The following is an 8,550-nucleotide window of genomic DNA, read 5'->3' as shown; positions in this document are numbered from 1 at the left end:
AAAATTAATTTTGATTACATTAAATTGAAAAGTTTCTCCACAAATAAAACCAATGCAGCCAAGATCAAAAGGAATGCAGTAATCTTGGGAAACAGTTTTTACAACTAGTATATCTGACAAAGGGCTCATTTCTTAAATAGAGAACTGAGTCAAATTTATAAGAGTAAATGTCATTCACCAATTGATAAATGATCAAAAGATATGAAAAGTCAGTTCCCAGATGAAGAAATTAAAGCCTTCTATAGTCATATGAAAAATGTTCTAAATCATTATCAATTAGAGAAATGCAAATTAAAACATGGGAAGGGAGGGAGGAAGAAAAAACATAAAAAAATGATTGTTGAAAACTACCATTACATGTATTTGGAAAAATAAAAAAAGAATTTTTTTAAAAAAAGTAATATTCTGTAATGCTAAAGAAGATGCTTAGATATTTTTCTAATGTTTTTTCTCTTTTTTAATTGTTCTTTGAATTTTAAAGTTTCTCCCCCAAATCTCGCTTCCCTCCTTCCACCCCCTGCAGAAGTCTTAGCATTGTTTCCATGCTATATATTGATCAAAATTGAAAATGTTGAGAGAGAATTCATATCCTTAAGGGAAAAATAAAATATAAGAGATAGCAAAATTACAGAATAAGATACCATTTTTTAAAAAATTAAAGGCAATAGTCTTTGGTCTTTGTTTAAACTCCACAATTCTTTCTCTGGGAACAGATTGTATTCTCCATCGCAGATACCCTAAAATTGTCCCTGATTGTTGCAGTGATGAAACCCATTAAGGATGATCATCACACTCTTGTTGCTGATAGGGTGCCAGTGTTCTTCTGGTTTTGCTTATCTCATTCAGCATCAGTTCATGCAAATCCTTCCAGGCTTCTCTGAATTCATATATATATATATATGTATATATGTATATATATATATATATATATATATATATATACATATATATATATATATATTACAATTTGTTCAGTCATTCCCAGTTGATGGATATTCATTTAATTTCCAATTCTTTGCCACCACAAACAGGGCTGCTATGAATATGTTTTTACAAGTGATTTTTTTTATCCTTTTTCATGATCTCTTCAGAGCCAGAAGTGGTACTGATGGATCAAAGAGTATGCATATTTTGATTGCCTTTTGTGAATAATTCCAAATTGCTCTACAGAAAAGTTGGATGAATTCACAACTCCATCAACAAAGCATTAGTGTCCCCCTGATTTCCTACATCCTTTTCAACATTGATCATTTTCCTTTCTGGTCATACTGGCCAGTCTGAGAAGTGTGAGGTGGTACCTCAGAGATGCTTTAAATTGTATTTCTCTAATCAGTAATGATTTGGAACAATTTTTCATGTTTAAAGATTGCTTTGATTTTCTCATCTGTAAATTGCCTCTGTATATCCTTTCACCATTAGTCAATTGGGTAATGTCTTGTTTTTTATTTTTTATAAATTTGACTCAGTTATTTATATATTTTAGAAATGAGTCCTTTGTCAGAAATACCAGTTGTAAAAATTGTTTCCCAAATTACTACATTTCTTTTGATCTTGGTTACAATTGTTTTGTCTGTGCAAAACCTTTTAAATTTACTGTAATCAAAATTATCTTGTTTGTTTTTAATGATATTCTCCATCTTTTCCTTGGTCATAAACTGCTTCCCTTTCCATAGATCTGCCAGGCAAACTATTCCTTGGTCTCCTAGTTTGCTTATAACAATTGTCTTTTATGACTAAATCCTATACCTATTTTGATCTTATCTTGGTATAAAGTGTGAAGTGTTGGTCTAATCCGAGTTTATGCCATAATAACTTCCAATTTTCCCAACAATTTTTAACAAAGAGAGACTTTTTATCTGAGAAACTGAACTCTTTGGGTTTATCAAACAGCAGATTACTATAATAATTTCCTGCTATCTCTTTTGCACCTACTCTACTTCACTGATACGCCACTCTATTTCTTAGCCAATAGCAGACAGTTTTGATGACCAATGCTTTATAATATAATTTTAGATATGGTAGGGCTAAGCCAACTTCTTTTGCACTTTTTTTCATTAAATTCCTGGAAATTCTTGGGTTTTTATTTATCCATATGGATTTACTTAGATTTTTTTCTACCTCATTAAAATATTTTTTTGGAATTTTGATTGATAGGGTACTAAATAAATAATTTAATTTAGGTAGAATTGTCATTTTTATTATATTAGCTAGGTCTATCCATGAGCAGTTGATATTTGCCTGGTTTTTAAAAATCTGAGTTTATTTGTGTGAGAAGTGTTTTGTAGCTATTTTCATAGAGTTTCTGAGTCTGCATTGGGAGGTAGAATCCCAAGTATTTTATATTGTCTGAAGGTACTTTGAATGGGGTTTCTCTTTCTAGTCTTGCTGTTGTATCTCGGTAGTAATATATTGAAATGCTGAGAATTTATGAGGATTTATTTTTATATCCTGAGACTTTGTTAAAATTGCTAATTCTTTTCTACTAGTTTTTTAGATGATTTTTTAGTATTCTCTAGCTATACCATCATGTCATCTGCAAAGAGTGAGAATTTTGTTTCTTTCTTCCCAATTCTAATTTCTTCAATTTCTTTTTCTTCTCTTATTGCTGAAGCTAATATTTCTAATATGGTATTAAATGGTAGTGGTGCTAATGGGTATCCTTGTTTCACCCCTGATCTTACTGGGCATGCCCTCTAGTGTATCCCTATTGCATTTAATGCTTGTTTATGGTTTCAGATAGATACTGCTTATCATTCTAAGGAACAATTCATTTATTCCTATGCTCTCTAATGTTTTAGTAGGAATGGATGCTGTATTTTGTCAAAGGCTTTTTCAGCATCTATTGATATAATCATATGATTTCTGATAGGTTTGTTATTGATATAGTTAATTAAACTAGTAGTTTTCTTAATATTGAACCAACCCTGCATTCCTGGGATAAATTCTGCTTGGTCATAGTGTATTATTCTAGTGATAACTTGCTGAAATTGCTTTGCTAAGGATTTATTTAATATTTTTGCATCCATATTCATTAAGGAAGTAGGTATAATTTTTCATTCTCTCTTTTGACTCTTCCTGGTGTCATATTGGTGTCATAGAAAGAGAGTTTATATAGAATTGGAACCAATTGTTCTTTAAATGTTTGCTAGAATTCACTTTTGAATCCATCTGGCCCTGGAAATTTTTTCTTAGGGAATTCAATAATGCCTTTTTGACTTTCTTTTTCTGATATAGGGTTATTTAAGTATTTAGTTTCTTCTTCATTTAACCTGGGCAACTTCTACTTTTGTAAATATTCATCCATTTCACTTAGATTATCAAATTTATAAGTATACAGTTGGGCAAAATAATTCTGAATTATTACTGTAATTTCCTCCTTATTTTTGGTGAGTTTATCTTTTTATTTATGATACTGATAATTTGGTTTTCTTCTTTTTTTAATCAAATTAACCAGGGGTTTATCAATTTTATTGGTTTTCTTTATAAAATCAACTCTGTTTCATTTAGTAGTTCAATAGTTTTCCTGCTTTTGTTTTACTAATTTCTCCTTTAATTTTTAGAATGTCTAATTTTATATTTAATTGAGCATTTTTAATTTGTTCTTTTCTCTATTTTTTTAGTTGCATGTTTAGTTCATTGATTTCCTCTTTCTCCAATTTATTCGTGTAAACATTTAAAGATATAATATATTCCCTGACAACTGCCTTGACTGTATCCCACAAGTTTTGGTATGTTGTCTCATCATTATGTAGGATGAAATCATTAATTCTTTCTATAATTCTTGTTTGATCCACTCATTCTTTAAAATAAGGTTATTTAGTTTCCAATTAGTTTTAGGTCCAACTCTCCATGGCCCATTTTTGCCTGTGATTTTTATTGCATTATGATCTGAGAAGGATGTATTCACTATTTCTGCCTTTCTGCATTTGTTTATAAGGTTTTTATGCCTTAGTACATGGTAAATTTTTGTGAAAGTGCCATGTTCTGCAGAAAAAAAACAGTATATTCCTTTCCATCTCCATTCAATTTCTTAGCTATTAATAAAATTACAGGTCTTTTTTCATGTTTCTAGGAATATACTAATTTGCTTTGTCCCATTTTGAAACATATTTAATTATGGAACAAAAGGCATAGTATTCCATTTAATATCATTTGAGACATTATTGAGCATGTGAAAAAGAATATTTGTTTGGTTTTTGGAGGTAATTGGGGTTGCTCAGGGTCACATGGCTAGTCATTGTGCGATACTGACTTTGAACTTAGGTCCTCCTGACTTCAGGGCTGAGGCTCTCTCCATTATACCATCTAACTGCCCTGGGAAAGGATATTTTAGAAGAGAAGAAGATAGCTTCCTTGAGTTTTTGAACCCACTTTGAAAATGTAGTTTATTTGTCAGACTGGAATTCCTCCTAAAATAAACAAGCAACAGAAAAAAAAACCAGTTTTACTGGTAGTTAGGTATATTTTATACTACTGTCCACTTAAGAGATCTTAATAATTTTTTTGTATATTAAATTAAATAAATTATATACTAAATTGTGTAATTAATTCTACTCCACAGGCAGTATGCTCAAGGCACTATATGCTAGGTATTGGGGATACAAAGACATTTCTTGTCCTAAAGGTACTTATATCTGATTGGGAGATCAAAACAAATAAATAAAAAATCAAATGTAAAGTAATTTAAGAAAGAAGAGGACAAATAATTAGAAAGATAAGGAGGTAACAAATGAGTGGTTTTCTAAAGCTTTTTTTCCTTGTTTGTTTAGGCTGACTCTGTGACCCCTTTTTTATGATTTTCTTGGCAGAAAGACTGGAGTGGTTTGAAATTTACTTCTCCAGCTCATTTCACAGATGAGGATATTGAGGCAAAGAAGGTAAAGTGCCTTGCTTAGGTTGACTCAAGCTAAAAATCATCTGAGACTGAATTTAAACTTGAATCTTCATCACTTCAATTCTAGCATGCTATTGCACCATCTAGCTGACTCTAAAGTAAATTAGGAATCCTAAGATTTGAAGATCAGTCAGTCAGTAAACTTTTAGGAAGCACCTACTACTTAGTGGAAGATTATATGGCATAGTAGAGAGAACACAGTGTGTAGAGCCTGGAATACCTGAGTTCTAATCTGTCTTCTGACATTTACTAGCTGTGTGATCTTAGATAAGTCAATCTTCATCTTTCTGCTTCAATTTTCTCATCTAATAGCACCTAACTTCCAGGGTTGCTGTGAGGTAGTATTTTGTAAAGTGTTTAGCACAGTGTCTAGAACATAGTAGGTACTTTAATAAATGTTTGTTTCCTTACCATGTGGAGATACCATGCCAAGTACTAGAAATACAAAAAAAATGCTCAAGAGTCCTTGATCTCAAGGAGTTCACATTCCAAGACAAGAGAAAATAAACAAAGAAAATATTATGTATAAATAAGCAAGGTACCAGACAGATTTGAAATAATTAGAATAAGAGAATTAAGGAGGAAATCAGAAATAGATTTATGTAGAAGATGGATTTTTTTAGAAAGATCTTATTTATTTTGAGTTTTACAATTTTCCCCCTAATCTTGTTTACCCCCATCCCCCACAGAAGTCAGTCTTGTAGTCTTTACATTATTAGAAGATGAATTTTTATCTTGGAATTGAAGGAAGTCTGGGGAGCCAGAGGACCTTCATTCTAAATATTCATGATAACCTAGAATTCTGCTCAGGAAGATCTCTTTTCAAATCATGTCTCACATGTATTAAAGCATCTGACTCTGGGAAGGTAACTTCCTTTTGGTCCTTAATTCTTTCATCTACAAAATTGACTGGAAGATTTTTTAAGTTCCTTTGCTTTGAGAACTCTATGGGTCTAAAAAATGGAATGAAGTGCTCAGGGAACAGCAAATAGACATAGTTGGCTGTGATATTAAGTGCATGAAAGGAAAGTATGTGAAATGATTTTGGAAAGGTAGACTGAATCCAGATTGTAAAATCTAAAGAATTTGTATTTAATTCTAAAAATTGGAAATCATTGAAGTTTCTTGAGGAAGAGAATGGTAGAGATAGTTTTATATTTTTAAAATAATATTTTGACATCTATGTTTAAGATGGATTAGAGAGGGAAGTTTATAAAATAAGGTTTTGATTAGAGTCTCAGTCTCTTGCATTAGTCCAGGCAGACAATAAGGACATAAGCAAGTGTTTTATATTTATTAATGTAGAGAATATGGCAAATGTGAGCACTATTAATAGTTGTTCAGTAGGCTAGACATGGTGTCATATCAGCTTTAGAGGTGAGGTAGTAGGAAGAAAAAGGGAACAATCAATGTGACTCCCAGTTATGAGCCTAGGTGATCAGAAGAATAATTTAGTCCTTAATAAAAGGAGAGATGTTTGAATGAGAATATAACTATTTTGGGCATGCTGAGTTTGAGATTCTTATAGGATATATATGAAGACATTTCTAGGAGACAATTAGTAATGCTGTACTGGAGCTCAGACTGGAGAAATGAAGTGTAGACATTTAACATTTGGTAATTTATCCACATAGAGAGGATAATTACACACACACACACACACACATATATATATATATATATATATATATATATATATATATATATAAAGCAGACATTTATTCTAGTTAAGACTTGAACTGATGGAATTACCAATAAAGGTCCTGTAGAGAAAGGAGATGAGTATCCAAGTCAGAACCTTCAGAACCTTAATGTATTATCATGATGAGGGATTAGGGCATTGATGATAATCTAACAAAGGCGAGCGAGGAGTGGTTATAGAGATAGCGTCAGATTAGCAATTATGAAAATGTTGGTAACTTTGGAAAGGTTAAGTGATAAAGGTGGAATGAAATAAAGTAAAAGGGGAAAAATCAGTTATGTATTTCTTTTCTCATGTTCGCATATAGCACATCTAAACAGGAAATGAGAAAATTCAGTGAGGCTTTGAAATAATCATTTGATGAATATAAATATTATTCATTGAACAGTCAATTCACAGAAATCAGGAAGTTAGTCTTTTGTGGCATATGTAGAAAGTGAATAGTATATCAGAAGCCATTTTCCATTATAAACCATTATGTTGAAAGAGTTGGGCAGGTATTTTGTAGGTTATTGCATCAATATTTTCTTTCATCTCACTTAAAAATTGATTCTTTTTTTCCATCTCTGCCATTCACCTTCTTCATATCCACACCAGTGAAATACAAGACTCTCTGCCCACCATCTCATGGACAAATGACAACTGCAAGAGTGTATGATGGCATTTTACAAAAATGCAAAATACATAATATGCAAATTCTCCTTAGCATCCCAAACATTTAAAAGAATGAGGAATAGTATCTTGCCATATAAATTCATTTCTACTGTCAGAGCCAAGACTTGCATGACCTTGCATCTTATAATTAGGATAGCAAAAGAACTAGTTTTGACAACCAGCCAACTCTATAAAAGAAAGGAAAGAGCAATTCTAAAAGTCAAAAATTGGCTGTAAGACTGAAACATGAGATGAAAAGGAGCTGCCTCTTCCTTTGCAAGCCAAACTCATCATTACTGACTCCCTATAGAATGACACCTTTAGGAACTTATATTTAAAAACCAATAAGAAATAAGGAGGTGAAGTTGTCAAACAAAGCTTGGGCTTTCATGCAAATGTCTTTAGTAATTAAGGGGAGGGTGCTAAATACACAATATTCTATGTAAGCAGAATTGCTGCTAAATTCAGTAGTATTTCTATGAGGCAACAGCTGCTCTTAAAGGAGGGCTGTCAATGTTGATAACTTACTTTTAAAACTAAATCTGCTTGCTGAGCTCATGTTCTTTTGAAAAACTATAAAGAACAAAAGCTTTAATGCATTTTTCTTTTTTTAATAATAATAAAAAAATTCTCCCAAGAATTGCTAGGAAAAAGCAGAATTTAAAAAGCCCACAACCTAGTGGGATTCTAAAGCAAGCCCATTTACAAGAGAGAAGGAACAAAACACCAAAATGAAGTTAGAAGTTGAGAGGCTCTAACAAATTATTATGATCTGCAAGTAACATTTTAAAATTATGGAAAGTACCATGACAGCATTCTTGAAGAGAAGCTGCTGTGGTTTTTTATGGGAATGACTCATTTTCAAGACTGTGATTGATTTTGAATTGTTCTTCTCTGGGGTTTTGGCCCCAAATGAACTGATGCTCTAAGGTTGTTTGTTAGTGGTGATTACTCTGGCCTAAGAATCCTTGGGATTGATGTCTTTTTTAATGATACAAAATATGGACAATTTATATAGCAAAAGTAGCATAACCTACTTTGCCTTTCCCAGGAAAAATAATGTGGTATAATGAATGAGCTTGAGATTCAGAAGCCAGAGTCAGACTTCAGTCCTAACGACATTAAATGGCACTATGACCATAAGGAAGTTCACTGACATCTGTCAGCCTTGTTTTTCTTCTTTTTGAAATGATCATGATAATACTGGCACACCTGCCTCATTGTATTATTAATATTATTTTGTGTAGTTTTAGCAAGTCAGTGGGGTTAAGTGACTTGTCCAAGGTCACACAGTTAGATA

This window comes from Macrotis lagotis, chromosome 1 (assembly GCF_037893015.1).
Source record: "Macrotis lagotis isolate mMagLag1 chromosome 1, bilby.v1.9.chrom.fasta, whole genome shotgun sequence".
Taxonomy (NCBI): domain Eukaryota; kingdom Metazoa; phylum Chordata; class Mammalia; order Peramelemorphia; family Peramelidae; genus Macrotis; species Macrotis lagotis.
Note: the sequence above shows the minus strand (reverse complement) of the source record.